We start from the raw sequence: 17,181 nt of genomic DNA on the forward strand, positions 1-17,181 counted from the left end.
GATCTGCTGTTTTGTTAATAAAAAGAGAAAGACTGGTGGGAGATGTGAAGGTTAGGAGCTGTCTTGGGCAGAGCAACCATGAAATAGTAGAGTTCTCAATTCTTGGTGGAGTCAGGAGGGTGGACAGCAAAGCTACTATCTTTAACTTCTGGAGGGTGGTCATTGAACAGGACATTGAAGAGAGGTTTCTCTTAGGAACTAGTCCTGAAGGGAGAAGGTGTCCAGGAAGGCTGGTTACTCCTCAAGAAGGAAGTCTTAGAGGTGCTGGAGCAGGCAGTTCTCTTGTCCCATAAAATGAGCCAGCAGGGAAGAAGACTGGCATGGATAAACTTTTTCTGACACTCTAGGAGAAACAGAGAGTCTGTTTGCTATGGAAGGGACTGGGAACTCAGGGAGAATACCAAGAAATTGTTAGGATATGGGGAGAGAAAATTAGAGGGGCAAAAGCCATGTTTGAACTCAACATGGCCTCTGTGGTAAAATAGAACAAAACACTTTTTTACAAGTATATTAACAGTAAGAGGAGGTCTAAGGACAATCTCCATCCTTTACTGAATGTGGTAGGGAACATGACCACTGAGAATAAGGAAAGGTCTGAGGTTCTTATTGCCTTCTTTATATTTGTCTTTAATAGTCATACCAGTTATCCTCAGGGTACTCTACACCCTGACTTGGAAATCTGGGATGGGAAACAGAATAAACTCTCCATAATTCATTTGGAAGCATTTAGAAATGTACTACTACACCTGGACTGTCACAAGTCCATGGAGCTATATGGGATCTGCCCAAGGGTGCTGAGGGAGCTGGTGGAGGTGATTGCCAAATGGCTTTCCACTATCTATCAACAGTCCTGGACAGATGGAGAGGTCCCAGAGGATTGGAAGCTTGCTAGTGTGGCTCTCATCTACGAGAAGGGTTGTAAGGAGGATCCAGGGAACTACAAGCCTGTCAGCTTGACATTGGTGCCAGGTAAGGTTACAGAACAGATGATTTTTAGTGAGATCACATAGCATGTGCTAAACAACTGGTGTGTCAGGCCCAGATAACATAGGTTCACAATAGGCAGGTCCTGCTTGACCAACCTGAGATCGTTTACAGTCAAGTGACTGACTTCCTTGGTGGGTGAAAGAAAGGCTGTTGATGTGGTCTCCTGAACTTCAGCAAAGCCTCTGGCACTGTCTCTTGCAGCATTCTCCTGGAGAAGCTGGCTGCCTGTGGCTTGGAGAAGTACACCCTTTGCTGAGTGGTGGTAAATGGAGTTAAATCAAACTGGTGCCTGGTCATGAGCGGTGTTCTCCAGGGGTCAGCAGAGGGGCCTGTTCTCTTCAATATCTTTATTGATTATCTGGATGAGGGCATTGAGTGCACCCTCAGTAAGTTTGCAGATGACACCAAGTTGGGAGGAAGTGTTGATCTGTCTGGTGATAGGAAGGTCCTTCAGAGGGACCTGGACAAGCTGGATTGCTGGGCAGTGGGACAAAGTTCAACAAGACTATGTGCTGCCAGCTTGGGGCAGAGTGGCTGGAAGACTGTGTAGAGGAAATGGACCTGAAAGTGGCTGGTTGATGCTCACCTGAACGTGAGCAAGCAGCATGCCCAGGTAGACAAGAAGGCCAAAGGTATCCTGGTTTGTTTCAGAAATAGTATGGCCAGTTGGAGCAGGGAGATGATCATCCCCCTTTTCTCAGCAATGGTGAGGCCACAGCTTGATTACTGTGTTTAGTTTTTGGTCTCTCACTACAGGAAAGACATCAAGGTCTTAGAGTGTGTCCTGAGAGGGACAAGGAAGCTGGTCAAAGGTCTGGAGCACGAGTCTTATGAGAAGAGGCTTGAAGGAACTGGGATTGTTTAGTCTGGAGAAGAGGAGGCTCAGGGGAGACCTTAGTGGGTACTGGAAAAAATTAGTCACCAAATGGGTGGACAGGTGCTGGCATGGGCTTCCCAGGGAGGTGGTTGAGTTGCTGTCCCTGGAGGTGTTCAGTTAACTTGTAGATGCTGTACTGAGGGATATAGTTTAGTGAGGAAATAGTGGTGACAGGAGGATGGTTGGACTAGATGACCTTGGAGTTCTTTTCAAACCTTGATGATTCTGTGATTTTGATTCAAGAAGCTGGATTTTGTATCTCACAGAATATGAGGATGCCTTAAATAGATTTACAGAAATAGAGCGGTGGACAAATCAAAATTACTCTGTTGTAAATGTATATAAATAAGCAAAAAGAATTCCTAAAAGGTGGATGAAAATTCCTACAAGTAAACATAAAAGAAAGAAACTACATTAAATGTGAAACTGATTAAAAAGCAAATACAAGGGAATTACATTGAGCAGCAGAACTAATGTTTAATGAAGCAGATTTAAATGTTCACATTTTCATAAATCATGCAAGGATAGCTCTTTGTTTTATCTGCAACAAAATGAAATTTGAGACAAGGCTTGGCTGCCAGAAGAATCAAGGATGGATCCAGGGCATGCTTATGGCCTCCTGTATGCAGACACTCTATAGGGGCCGGGTTCCCCTGAGCCCAGCAGCTCAGCCTCTGCAGTAACAGCCTGACAGTGCTGTCCTGAACAGATCTGAGAGTGACTCGCAGTAGGCATCTATGCTTGGAAATGGTCTGGGAAATAGTTGCCCCTCTTTTCTGAGGCTATCTGCCACAGCACTGTTCCTCTAAGGTGAAAACTCTTATTAGAAACTAAACTAAATGGCTGCGCCTTGGCTGCTCCAACAGCCTAAAATGCACCAGAGTGCTTTTAGGAAAGGAACTAACTGGTGAGAGCAAAAGCAATGCCAAGAACCAAGCTAGCAGATTTGTGTACTAGCTATGATTAGTGCAGATGTCATTTTGGTGTACCATAGGGAAATGGAAGGTGTGATCCATCATAAAAAGAGATTACTCAGCTTTTTTTTTTTTTTTTTTTTTTTTTTTTTTTTTTTTTTTTTTCAGATAAACTGCATACATTTCATCTGTGAAGCTTCCATGAAATGTGAAGGAATGGTATCTTACAGCAGGGAGAGGATGAGTCGTTCTCAGGAAGAAAAGAAAGATCCTGGCATAATTGCAGGATGCAAACTGAAATTATTGGGCATACTTTATTTTATGCACACAGCCAAATGGAAAATGTAATTTCTCACCTAGCCAGCTTTATTTCAAGCAAACTTTAAAGACAGAACATCCACTAACTTCAGTGGGACCTATGTCTGTGCACAGGATGCAGAGCAGAGCCCTCTCCTGGTTAGCACTGGAGATAACTGAGGACACCCCTGGCACTGTGTTTGGCACTGTCCACAGCACATATCTATGTGATGAAGTATTGAATGTAGGCACTCAAAATAAAATATTAGAAAAGCTCAGCTATTTGGAGTCATGGAACCTTATGATTGAGGTCAGGTTTGTTTGGATTAAAAAAAAATACGGAAATCTAAATAACACTTAAATGATGGCATACTTGAAAACTGATACCAAAAAATAGGTTATATAACGCACTTAAAGGCACAGTTGGCACTTTGGCTCACAATGAGTAGCCAGTTGTAACCTGTTTTTGAACCCACAGCTGAACCCTGGATGTTGAATTACTGAAAAGGGTGGGTCACTTTCTTTATAAACTTGAAATCTGATAACCATGGCAAAATAACCTTTATTCATTCTTTCTTTTTATGATTATAAAGCCACGAAACACCAAAAAATAGCCTTAAGTATACAGATCAACAAACATAACCTAATTAACACACTTGTGGATCTCATACTTGATCCTGAAAATAAGCAGCTGTATTTCATTCAAGGCCCTGCTTTTGTAAAACAGAATTCGGAACAGGTAGATCAGCAAGATGTGACATATGGTTGGCACTTCAATAAATCATAGTAATGTACTTTATGAAAATTGTAACAGTAGGTCACTCAGTTTTCTGAGAATATATAAGTATAATCCTGAGCTCAAATAATAAAGACAACCAATCAAACAAACAAAAATCCCCTTTTGTTACTGAGATGCAACCCAGGAAAGTATATTGGATTCACTTCAAAGTGTTTATAAAGATTCTAAAACCCCTTCTGTTTGCAGTAACACACGCAAACATAGTCATCTGGAACCATACTATTTATGACTCATTAGATTTCACCAGGTAAGGAGGGCAGGGCCTATAGTATTTGCATGGAAGACCTCTAAGGAAATTCCAAAATACCATACGAATGCGTATTTGTGCAAGCTGACTCAGTACTGAACCAGCACAAAGTATATATGATCACAGTGGTGTCTTTATGTAAGAGGTATAACCAAGGATACCGAACACTTGCGGTCATTAAACCCTATGGCACTTTTTGCAAGTGTAGGAGTGCCTGGCCAAATACCAATCTAGATAATTACATCCTGCCTACTTACATTCCCATGTTGCTTTAAATGGATAAGGTATTATTCTTCTATTCTTGTGTAAAAGTGGATCCTACAGCTCTTCCTTGGGCACCGTTAGGACTATTTCTAGCATGACCTTCTCCGTGCAGGGCTCTATATGGTCACACAGAGTCAGTTATAAGAGCCAGTGGATCGCACTAGATTTTGGACTTACAGCCCACTGAGATTGCTTTCAATAAGCGCTCAACAGTGCCTCAGCCCAACAATGCCAATGTAACCAAAATCGTTATCTGATTACTACCTGGTAGTATTTTGCTATAAAGTTGTAAAAATTAGTGTTCTGTAATGAGTCCTGTGTAGGACTTCCTTCAGTGCACCTGCCAAAGGACCGTTAGTTTTGAGCATGACCCTGCCTGCTCTCTCTGAAATCAATAGCAAAACAGCAAAGTGATTCAAAGGCAGCAAGGCCAGGCTGCTGTCTGGGAGATGAGCCCTTGGTCTGTACCGTGGACCAGCAGTACCTTTCTCATATCCCTCCCCAGTCTGAAGCCCGTTACAGTGAATGAAAATCATACATAATCTTTAAGTCAGCTGTACCCTACATTTTAAGAGTGGGTGAAACACATGGTTAAAAGTTTGCTTTAAAGTGATATGTCTATTAAAATATGCCAGGTTACTGGGTGTCTGTTCTCTGGAACAGGAATTTGCTTCATTGAAGTAAGGTGGAAGGAATCCAGACTTCAGAAAACCTTCATGGCCATGTTCAAGAGCCTCATCTCAGAATGGTGCTGTGTACAAAAGTCCTCTTGAAAGCAGCAGGCTGTTAGCACGTGCTCCTGCAGAAGGAGTCTGTTAGCAAGATGGGTGCTGGCACAAGCCACAGCCGGTGGCTCTGTCAATTGCAATTATTTTCTGCAAATTCAAGTTGCCATTTGCTCTTTATGCTTTCAATTTCAAACCTCACTTCATTTTTCTGGCTTGTCCTACACTATGTCAATTTGAAGGTTGGCTTTTGGGGGCTTTTTTAGTTTAAATGTTTTTCTAGCTGTATTTGTGTAGGTCAAAGAGTTTTCCACGCCTGTTCTCTTTCTGAGTGGCGACTCTCCCAAGACAGCTAATACAGGGCTTTTATAGACTTGTTTTCGTGGGGATTTAGTCATCTTAAGTCTGAAATTATTTAGGAAAAAGATGACCTTGTTAGTACAATTCACTGAATATAAATTACGAAATTCAAAGGCAGACAGCTTCAGTTCTGCACTGAATAGTATCACAGGATGCGAAAGAGAGCAAATGGAAGATAGATAGGAAAGAATATTCAGGAATCTGTGATTTTTCTCCCTTTTCACATGACTCACTGACTTCAGAAGCTTGTGACATTCAGTACTTCTGAAGATCAAGACACTTCTCTGAGCACAGCTGGTGTTCTCTCCAGATGTGGGGCCTAACTTTTCACTCTGCTTCTGAATTTTTTACTTAAGCCCTTGGAAGAACTGAGTTACGTGACAGACAGAATGATGCAACTGATTGAAGAGGAGCCAGCCTATCTACCCAGTGAAATCCAGAAGAGGTAACACGTAGTTAATGGTAGGAGTGTGAAAAGTGACTTGGCAATTAGGATTCTTCCTCCCCTTACCCACATGAGGTAGCAAAGAGAGCCAAGCACATAAGCGTTCAGTTTTGAAGCAAAACAGGGCTTTCTCTCCATCCTCACTAATGAGCTTGGGAGGAAGGAGACAAATGGAACTGGTAAAAGGGTACAAAATCAGGTCCTCCTCTGTATAGAGCTTGATTGGTCCCATAAACTACCAACCTTCCCCAAAAGTCAGTATCACTTAACGGGGGGGGAGGGGGTTCATCCTAGAACAAACAAACGGGACCGTGTGGAACCTTTGGTGTCCGCAAGGGTCAGTGCTGAGGGCTGAGCACTCCGGTGCCTTCTGGCCATTTCCTCCCGCTGCTCCCACCGCAGCTTCCGCAGCTGCCCGGCGCAGTAAAGGTGCGGGTCCGGCCGGGGGCAGCGGGGTGAGCAGGGCCCCGGGGCGGCTGTAGGGCCGTTGCGGGGCAGAGCAGGCGTGCAGAGCAGCCCGGGGACCGCGCTGCCTCCCGCGCTGCTCGCCCCGCACCTCCCCGCTCCGGGCAGCGATCTTTTCGGGATGGAGGGGGTTACCTTTCCTTAGCCCCGTCCCCCACCAGGAAAACTTTCTGCGTGCGAGGCAACTAGTGCGCTCGCTGAAGTGCGAAGGGTGTTTGGCTTCCCCCGTACCAGCCTCCTTCTCCTCCTCCTACGTCTGCCCCCCCGCCCCGAGTCTCCCCTCCCGGTCTGCTCTGAGTTGCGCTTTATTTGTGTGTGGGGAGGGAGGGGGGGGGGGGGGGGAGACTTGTAGAGGGGATGTCCTGGTTTTGCCAGAGGAACGGTGCAAAAAGGGAAACTCGGCTCGGAGAAGGGACGAGAATAAATAAATAAGGAACGGCCGTAAAATCAAGGTAGCGGCGTATCCCGGCGGCGAGGTGAGTGTCTCTCTTCCCTCCCGCGTCCCCCGTAGAGGTGGAGGAGAGCGGTTCCCCGCCGCCTGTGCGTGTGGCCGTGTGGGTGTGCAGGGCTATTTAGCGTTGTTTTCTTGCTAGTCCGATGGCAAAGAAATATATTGCTGTGAACCAAACTTGATGGGAAGGGTCGGCGGAGCCATCCGCACGGGGCAGGGTCGGGTATTCACCACGGTACCACGCGAGTTTATTTGAAAAAATCCGCTCCCGGGGCTTTTGGCCGCGCTGCGTGCCTCTACCCAGGTGACAGCCCGTCCCGCTCTGTCTTCACTCCTTTTCGATCCACTGCTTCGGCCGGGCCAAGATGGGGCCGGGCGCCGGCTGCCCCGCATTGTTCCCGGCGTGCGCCTCCCGCCCGCCCCCGCCGCGGCGGAAAGCGGGGGCGCGGGGGCACCCGGCAGCGCTCAGGGGTGCTGCCGGCTCCAGGCCGAGGGGGCTCTGCCGGGCGACACGCAGCCCTCGGCAGGACCGTCCGCCGCCGCCTGGGAAGCCGCGTTCCAAGGCGAGCGCTGCCCGGCGGGGCGCTCCGTAGCTCTCCGCCCCGTAGCCCTGGTGTCCGAGGGGAGTCGGGCAGTGGCTGCCTCCTAGTTTTGCTCCTTGCCGTTTCTTCTCCCTGAGGGATCCCTCCCTTCCCCATCTCCCGGTTTGTTTTTCTTGCGGCTTTCAGGCAGACAAAACGGAGTTTTCGGGCTCCCCCGTCCCCCTGTTCTCTTCAGCCCGGTGCGAGGTCCCGTCACGGGGCCCATGTTTTGGTCTGAAAGCGGTTCCACGTGGGGGAAGCGTCCGAGCGCGTGTGTGCACTTGATCCGCTCCGAGGTAACAGGATTCTCCGCGCCCAAACCCAGCGGGCTGCCGGCCATCAGTTCTCCACCCCGGCTGTCACCGCGGCGGGGAGCAGCCCGCACCCACCCCGGGTTGCGCCCGCGGCGATTTACCCCCGAAAAGCGAGCGGGTCCCTCGGCAGCGCCTCTGCCAATCAGCCTTTGGCATCTAAAGTTTCATCTGCGTTCGCGAAACGGCTGCTGAGAGCCAGGGAGGTGAGCGGCTGCTGCCTTCCCGTTCTCCCGCTACCGGGCTAAACGCAGCGCCCGGAGGTACGGCGGTGTCAGGCGGTGTGACATGCCCGGCGGCTGCACACACCCGAGAGGCGCCGTACCGACCCGGGAGCGCGTTGGCTGATCCGAAGTGCGGCATGAAATCGTAACAGTAAGGAAACCGGACTTTCGGTGCGCTGAGAGTTTGTTTACGCGTGTGGGACAGCAGAAAGGCATTGTGAAGACCACAAAGTGTGTCCGAGATAAACTGATCAGCTGTGCAGGGGCGCGTACAAAGTAAGCATCTTCTCTGTACGTGGAGTAAATATCACGTTGGGTCTGGCCTCGGTATTTGTTCGTTGTTTGAAGAGAGTGTTTTGCGTTAAAGCTGTGGTTATATCACTGTTTTATTTACTTAACGCTCAAAAAGGGTTTTCCTAAAATTACTGCTGCTTTGACTCTTCTGCTGGTGTTTCTCAGAATGCAGCCGAGTAAGAAATGTTTGCATACTTACAAAATGTATCGTACTGTGAGTAAGTGGAGACACAGACTGACATTTCTCTCTCATCTCTCTGTCTGTTTTGACGTCTGACATTAGCTGGCCTCCACCTGAACCGGGTCACCCTGTTTTCTTTCGAAAATTCTGTTATTTATGTTATCAAATGATCTTCAGTCCGGTTTAATAAAACTAACAGAGCCTCAGGTTGACCAACCTTTCACGTGCCCTTGTTCAGATAATGCATATACAGTTATAAATAGTTATGCGTATGTAGTCGCGTTGCTAAAAAACGTAGTTGAAGGTTACTCCTTTCAGGATTTGTGTGCATTAATGGCTTCGCAACCCTGTGCAACAGAAATTGATTCTGCCTCATGGATAACGCCAATGCATTAGATGAATTCTAAACAAGGAATTTAATAGGTAGGAAACTGGTGGGTTCCCAGTTAATTCCAGTTCCCAGTTAAAATGTTTCAAACGAGGCAACTAGAAATAGGGCTATAGATAGTATCCAGTTGCATATTTTTAGCCTCTGATGCAAGCTTTGAGAGCTACTGTTTAAACTTTATGTGACTTTCATATATCGTGTTCTACTTTTTAGTGCTAGAATCAACCAATGCTAAGCATTGGAATTTGGTATGGGAAAAGTACCTGGCTCCTTGGTGAGCTGCTGGTGGTGCACGATGTTCAGTACAAGGGCTAAAATGCAAGCTACTTTTTCCTCTGTGAAATGTGAAAGCTAATTCAGAAAGAAGAGAGAAATTCCTGGAGTTTCTGTCAAACGCTGTAGGACGTAACTATTAACTTTTTATGTGTTATCTTTTTCTTTCTCAAAAGTAAGGGTTTTATGAACTCGAGGTAGAACAGGTCTCCCTTTTTACAAGGAGAGTTTATTCAGCATACTTCTATATTGCAGCTGCTGATCATATTTCATAGAGCTGTTAAAGCACTTAAAACCTAAAATTAGGTACTGTCTGGTAGTAAATATTTCAAATCACTCCTTGACGAAATAAATAAAGTGGGCTTTAAAAAGAAGGACGTTTTGAAATTTATCGTCGAACAAAAGTAATCTTGCTTCACTTTTATTCGGAATCATACAACTGTAATCCAAATCACTGTTCTCCACAGTGTGCCTTTTATTTTTTCCCCCCATCTCCTACACTCTTACGGTAATTTTATACCAACTTTATTTGATATCATAGCATGATACTTTGTTCAAATGATGTTTACTGCGGTGATGCTTATATTAACAGGTATTGGATTAACTTCAAGCATACCTGTGCTTCCTGTGAGTATCTGTATGATGCCAGGAACTGAAATGTAAGTTCCAGTGTTTCCTGGTGCGAGTGTTGCTTTCAGTTGCAGAAGCTGTACACTTAACTTCTTTTCCTAGACTCAAGATGAATTAATTTACAGATTACTATTTATTTTTTTGCCCATTTGTTTTGCCTATTATTATTATTATCATCATCATTATTATTTTATTAGTCATTTTTTATTTGTCTCTCGGTTCAATATGGGAATTGGTTTACTTATTCATTGGCATTCATTTTTAGTGTTGTCAGGATTTGCAAGAAGCATGCAAGCTGGGAGGCATCAGGCAAACAGACATCTGTCAGTTTATCACGTCTTTTTTATAATGCTTTGTAAGTGTTCAGCACTAAACCAGGTCTGGTATCAGAAACGTTGGCTGCCTGAAGTACTGCTTTATATTTGAGAACCCAATGTTAACATTATCATCTAACATACACAGATATACGTTAATAAATCTACTTGCCATTTTTTCCTGACAAAAGCAATTTTTGTGTTGTGCGAGTGGAAGAAAAGTTTTGATAATTATTCCTCAGTTTAGAGGTTTACAAATAAAGTTTAAGTATGTGGCATTAAATTAATATGTGATGTTTTCCATTTTTAGCCTTAAATATTCTGTAAATCTGTGTCCAACTTAACCTTTTCTGTCATTGAAAAGCGCTAATTGATCTTGCTGGCCCTGACATAATAGTATAGTTTGATATTTGAAACCTTTCAGCTTTGGCATGGCCCTTTAATCACCCCTGAGATTTCAGGGCATAGTTCTGCTGAAGGCATAAACTGCTCCTCTTTGAAAAGTAAATAAAAATGGTTATTAAAAATAATTTATCTTTCTTTTAAAGTCAGTTGATATTTTAACTGTCGAAGCCTTGCACGTTACAATATACATCAGATGCCTTCTGTTTTACTTGTATGTATTAGATAATGTTTTAGATATTGCTGTACAGAAATTATATATTTTTAATCAAATAATTTTTTGTCTGAGTCCACCTGTGTGGACCATTCTGTGTTGCACTGTTACCAAATCCATTGTGAAGTCAGAAGTGCTTAAAGGAACTTGGATGCACTTTGCAGTGCAACAGCTCAGATACAGAGGGTGCTTATCTGTCAAGTCAAGAATAAAATCTATTTGAAAAGGCAATAAAACTTACAGTTTTAGTCCACATTGTAGGCTGTAATGCTGCCAGCAAGATTCCTTTTGGGATGCTTGCATTACAGGACCCTGGTGAAAATATTTTAAAGCGGTTTCTTCTTGTCTCTGAGCCTGAGAAATGCAGCAGATAGGTGGCCCACCTTTTGTTTTAATGCTGAACAGCAAAATTACTTTGATGATTGATTGTCCTCTATCAGAATGCATCACTGGGCAGTCTCACTCACAGGGTTGCCTGTATGCTGGGCATCAGATTTTCAAACAAAATGTCAAAAGCTAATGGCTCTTTGAGGAATACTGACGTTTAAGCATTTTATTTTCAATTTGTTTAGAATTTCTTCATGATAAGGTAAGATTGTCATGTGAAGTGATTACCTTCAGAACTTTCTGTGATCCATATGCCACTAAGACTTGTATATGCATTGTCTTAAGCTGCTGGGCTCAGGTACCAGACGCTACATTTTTAATACATTACCATGAATTTAAAAAGCTGGATTTTTGAGGTTTTGTGTGCCTAGATTCCTGTGAGGCTCTGTGTCCCTCTCCTAGAATAAAACAAATCACTGGCAGTTTTCCCTTAGCAGCTATCCACAGAAGTACAGGACAATGAGTAACATGTGTAGCATTGTTTAATTGTGTGTAATTTAAGTGCTGTCTCTGAAGACCAGTCAGCCTGGGCTGAGTGAGTACTGTGTCTCAACTCTGGGGTCTCTCATTGTCTCTCATTGTGCCTGGACTGTACAATTTGAATGATCTAGAGCAGCAAACTGCAAAAAGACCTCCTGAGGCAACCTGCAGGACATTCACTTACAGGAGACTAACTCTCCAATAGACGATAAACTTTTACTTACTTATTTAAGTTAATACATACTAGGTTTTTGGGCAACATTAAAATTTACTACTGTTGTGACATAACCCAGTATAACTTGACATTTTCAGCAGTGTAGAGAAATACTGCTTTTATTTTATTTTATTTTATTTTTTAATCTGATACATGCAGCGAGTAAGTATTCTGCTCTTGACACATATATAATTAAACCACAAAAACCTACATTAAAATACCACAGAGGCTCTGATTTAGCCCACAAAAGTAAAAGAAACACAGAGCTGAGTTTGCAACTTTTCAAATAATTCTCCTCTATGACTGTATGCATATAGCTATTGAAATCAATGCTAGTGCATGAGGTAATTGGAAACTTAGCTTGATGTTTTGTGCCAGATCTTTTGCTGTTGCAAATTGGAGTAGGAATGTTGAAATTACTGGAGCGGTCTCACGTTATGCCAGATGAGTATCGAGTCCTCTATTCTTAGAGCAGCCTGTTATTTTTTTCAGGTATTGTAGTATCCTTTGTGTGCATGAGATCAAAAGTGCGGAGGAGTAATCCTTCAATACAAAGCAGAGGAGCGTTAAGTAAAAATGTCAAAATTGTATGTTTGTGTTTTCTTCCTTTTTAAGACATTTTCATACTCCTGTACTGGAATATATATTTTTGTTATAAAATTTTATAGCATTTTATAAATGACCTCAGTTACAGCTTTTATGTTAATTGTATTCCTGAAAGTGATTCTGTTAGAAATATTGTCAGTCTACTGCATGCTTTTAATTCCTTTTAGGCAACTTTGTTGCTTGTGGAAGTGAACAGCCAGGTTGTGTTTACTCAGGGACATTTAATGAATGCTAAGTCTATTCAACTAGAGGTGTGAAGTCAGTTTAACATATTAAATTCCACCTGGACTGTCCTTTTTATTTACTGCAGTGTATTCCCAGAGAACTACAGAAAATGAATGTCACCATACTCCCACATGAGAATGCCTAAATAAGACTTGGTATGCTTCAGCCTATATATACTGACATCACACTGTATGTGAGGTCTTTCTTCCAAGTCTCCTGAGTGTCCCAGTGCAGACATGGTTTCACAAAAACAGGCATGGCTCAGACAGATTATGCATGTTTCCCCTGCCAAGTTCTAGCAATGCAGCTCAGACACAGCCTAATGTTCCTGTTCTGGTCTTCTTAATGTTGAGAGTTAGGGAGCTGGAAAGTAACAGGGCTGAACAGTACAAAGGTTTTACAAACAGAGTAATGATATTCTGGGAAAGAGTCTCCAAAATAAAATTTTCAGGTTACCCCGAGGCAAGATTTGGAACTGTGGTAGGTTTCCAAATAGGAAAGATCAAAATACTTTTCCATTGAGCCTCCTATTTCTATGCTTTTTTTTTTTTTTTTTTTCTTTTCTTTTTTTTCCCTCTTCTCTTCTCTTCTCTTCTCTTCTCTTCTCTTCTCTTCTCTTCTCTTCTCTTCTCTTCTCTTCTCTTCTCTTCTCTTCTCTTCTCTTCTCTTCTCTTCTCTTCTCTTCTCTTCTCTTCTCTTCTCTTCTCTTCTCTTCTCTTCTCTTCTCTCCTTTTCTTTTCTCTTTTTCCTTTCTTTTGGTTTTTTTCTGTTTTTTTTTTTGTTTGTTTGTTTGTTTGTTTTTTGTGTGTGTGTGTGTTTTTGTTTTTTTTTTTTTTTCTTTCCTAATCCAGATAGAATATATATGATAAAAGGACCTGGTAACCCTCATATTAGTTTGGTTCAGTTGACTGCCCCTCCTGAGAAGCAATTTTTGTGTTCAAGAAATCATCTGAATGCTGATCTCACCATGCAGAAGTTTTGCTGGGAGTCAACTGCAATGAGAGAAATAGCATCTTTCAGCTTAAGCAGCCAACTGTGTATTTCCTAGACATTTCTGGTAGCCATTTAGATATGACTGGAATTGTTTTCCAATTCTCTGACTAAACTATAGCCTATTATCTCCAAGGGCTAGCTGAGTAGTCAGCAGATTTTTGGCTTGAGACAGAAATGAAATAGAAGTTTAATCCTGGATAGTTGTTATGAAACTACCCTGCTTCCTGGAGTCTTAGACCTACATTCAGGGAGTCCATGGTTTGAGTTGTAGCTCAAGTGACGCTGTCAAATCAGGGATTAGTCTCCAGTAGACAGACTGTAGGATCTGTATGAAGAGGAGTATCTTTGCTCTGTTCTCACAGTGTCAGTTCTTCAGGGGTCTTGGTGGGAGCAAGCAACATATGACTACTTCATGCATATGTCTGGCCATACTTGAAGTTTCTATATCTCTCTGTTTTCTATGGCAGAGCATGAAAGAGTGTGAAGTTGTCATTTCTCACTTGGTGGCAATGCTTCTTAAGCAGTCCTTACCTCTCCTCTGCTGGCCACTTGTTTGAGCAGGATCTGCTTTTTGCTGTGGTTCACAAACAGCTGTGCTGGCATGATGCAAAGGTCGGAATGAGTGGCAGCAGCCGTGCTGCTGAAACTGGCACTGGTGCTGCAGAAATACTTGTGGAACCACAGCCTTGGTTACCTAATCTGCCACCTCTATTAACTGAAGCATGGGGTCAAATCTGTGAAATAGATAGAATTTTTTGGAATGAAAACTGCCTACAAAAATGATTTCTTGATACTTAAAAGTTGTTGTGAATGTGTTTTTTAACTAAAGCTAAAGTTGTTACAAATAATTTGCAGATATACATGTGATGAGGAAAGTTATGGTACCATTGGAGAGGACAGCTGTGATGTTCTCAGAGGAAGGCTGGAGGTTGGATTTGAAACCAAAGTTCATAAACTTTCCGTATCTGGAAACTACTGTCTGAAAGCTGTGCTCATGAGGGAGAGGCAGAGTGTAACTGTGCTAGCAGGAGAATGTCATCTCAATAGCCCATAGTGCTCATGACTGGCTGCATTCTTATATTGCTATTCCTGTGGAAAGATGTTGGATAATTTCTAAAAAGTAGCCATTACTTAGCCGTCATTCTAGACAAGTGCTTAAGTTATGGCAATGACTTTTTGTTAGTTTCCACTGTCACAAAGTATTATCTTACATGCTCTCACATTCCAAACACCTTTTGTATGTTGCTCACATACAACACAGAAATGCACATGGTGTACCACATCATGGGCTTATGAAAACTTGATCATGCCAAAATAGCAATATTATTTTTGATGTGAGTACAAGTTTGATTTCTAGAGGTAGGACTAGTGATGTAATAATATAGTTCTGTAAGATTTTGGACTTGATATGGCTTCTTGCTTAATAACCTGAAGGTTACAAAACTGACTTGACATAAGTGAAATGGTTTTAAAAGCAAATTAAATTATAGATTCAAAATTACATACTTGCTAATGAATATTGAAAGAGTGCAGTATTACTGAGAGTCTTTCAGGGGTTAGTCTTCAAATCCAAACCTCCGTAGTGATTTAGAAGTGATGCAAAGACCAATGAGATCTATGAGAAGTAGACAGCTACTTTTATTGGATCGTTTGCTGACCTAAGTAAAGAGAGAACTTAAAGACTTTGTCATTAGACTGCAATAGCTGCAGTACTGCTACTACAAAGACTGGGAGAAGAGTAAGAAACAAAGAGAACAGATTGCTGATACTGAGTCATCTGGCTCCTTTGGTAAACAGAGAACAGGTAGACAGTTTGTGCTTCAGTACAAGCCAGTGGTCTATTCAAAAAGACAACCACAGCCACAGCGAATGATCAGGGTAGCAACCTAGCCAGAAAAGGAACAGTAATTTTTTAAACAAAGGATTACTCAGAGGAAGAGGAATGGTGTCACCTGCATAAGTAGTAGGGGTGCAGTTACTTCTGGAGACGTGTACATTTCTGTCTTTAGAATGGGAGCTAGAATGGCTGAGGAAGTTCTAGACAAAACACCATAGGAGTAATTAAACTATTGAAAAGAGTGTCTTCTAGACAACAACCACAGTTTGATCACACCTAATAAATATCCAGGTAGGGAAAAGGCAAAGAAACCATTGTCAAAGTGCTTGGTATGACTAAAATATGAGAATACCTATTTATCACTATTACTTTGTGTTGTATACCTAGTGCTGGCTCTCAGTGAAAGAAACTTCCCTGTAGGATGTCAAGCTGTTCAAAGTACTTGATAGCATTTATATTCTGTATGAGGACTGCTGATAATCCTTGAATCAAAATGAGACCAGATAGTTCTTAGAAGAGTTAGTAGCATAAAAAGTGTAGACTATGCAGCACCTTTAATATTAGTGCTTTTCTTTATGGGGTACAAAGGCAGAATACAAGAGTTTGTCTTTTATTTATTCATTTGAATGTTTCAGTTTAACTTGATGGGCTTAGTGTTATTGTTGATTTTGGATAAGCAGTAATTATCCTGACCTTGGGCAGAAAACAACCCGAGATACGTTTGGGAGTAGTCAGGTGGATGGGCAGGCTGCTCACTCCTTTCTTCAGCCAGGTGTTTTGGGGAAGCTTAGCTGTTGTTTGGTCTTCTTCAATAACTAGCATCATGTACTCATTGAAGCATGTAACTGCTTAATATGGAATTGAAGCCACTTTCAAAACAAGGTGATCATGAGGATACTTGTAGTATGCTGTCACAGCTTTCATTTTAATATGTAATTGGATTCAGTGGGTTAATTTTGGAGGATGTGCTTCTCTTTAGGTTGTCCCAAATTCTGAAATGATAAATTTGGTTTCTGTTTTAGAAATAATCTTGTTACCTTATGCTGCTTTCATGTCATAAGGAGATTTTTTTATTATTTATTTATTTATTTATTTATTTATTATGTCTGAGATAAATTTAGGGAGAGGAAATCCTTCACAATTAGTATTTTCAAGTTGATAGTGTCTCTTTAAATATTCTGACTGATCAAAAATAGTTCTTTCTTCTTTCCGTTTTCAGTGGCTTGTTTATAAAGAACTAAAATGTTTTATTTGGTTTGTTTTCAGCAACTTTATTCAAAAACAAGAGGCAAAATCTCAGAAATTAACCAAACTATGTCTTGTGTTAAACGGTTAAATCCTTCCTTAATAAAATTCCTGGTTGTTCAAAATAGTGAAATGGAAATGAAGAGCTGGTAAGGGGAAAAATAAATACACTTTTAATTAAATTTTTAAGAATGGTATCTTTGCATTAGGTTCCCCCCCTCAGAATTGTTTTTCTTTTTGGTTTAGTTCATGTGGCTTTGATTAATGACAAGTTTGAAAACACTATGTGCAGTGTTTTTTGCAAATCCATTTGCCTTTATTTTAATGGGAACACAATGAGGTTCTCGATCAGATTTGTTTACAAATTGAGTCCAGAAACAGTCTTCACATTTGTTTTATTTATTTCAACCTCTGATCAATTAATCTGGAATGAGTTAGAAGAGGTCTGGGTAGCTGTGTGCTTTATCTAACTGTGAGTGAAGAGGTCTTCCTCAGCTGGGAAGCCCCTAAGCATCAGGAGGGTTCATAGGTCTGTTTTCAATCTTGCCGAT

At 42.1% G+C, this 17,181-nt stretch overlaps 1 protein-coding gene across 1 annotated transcript in view; it reads left to right on the forward strand.

The window, feature by feature from the left end:
- The first annotated feature begins 6,725 nt into the window (after positions 1-6,725).
- Positions 6,726-17,181, forward strand: part of EYA4 (EYA transcriptional coactivator and phosphatase 4) — a 146,775-nt gene continuing 136,319 nt past the window's right edge. The window contains exon 1 of the mRNA XM_072331739.1: positions 6,726-6,856. The gene's annotated coding sequence lies outside the window, so the exon portion shown is untranslated. The remainder of the gene's footprint in view (positions 6,857-17,181) is intronic.

This window comes from Excalfactoria chinensis, chromosome 3 (assembly GCF_039878825.1).
Source record: "Excalfactoria chinensis isolate bCotChi1 chromosome 3, bCotChi1.hap2, whole genome shotgun sequence".
Taxonomy (NCBI): domain Eukaryota; kingdom Metazoa; phylum Chordata; class Aves; order Galliformes; family Phasianidae; genus Excalfactoria; species Excalfactoria chinensis.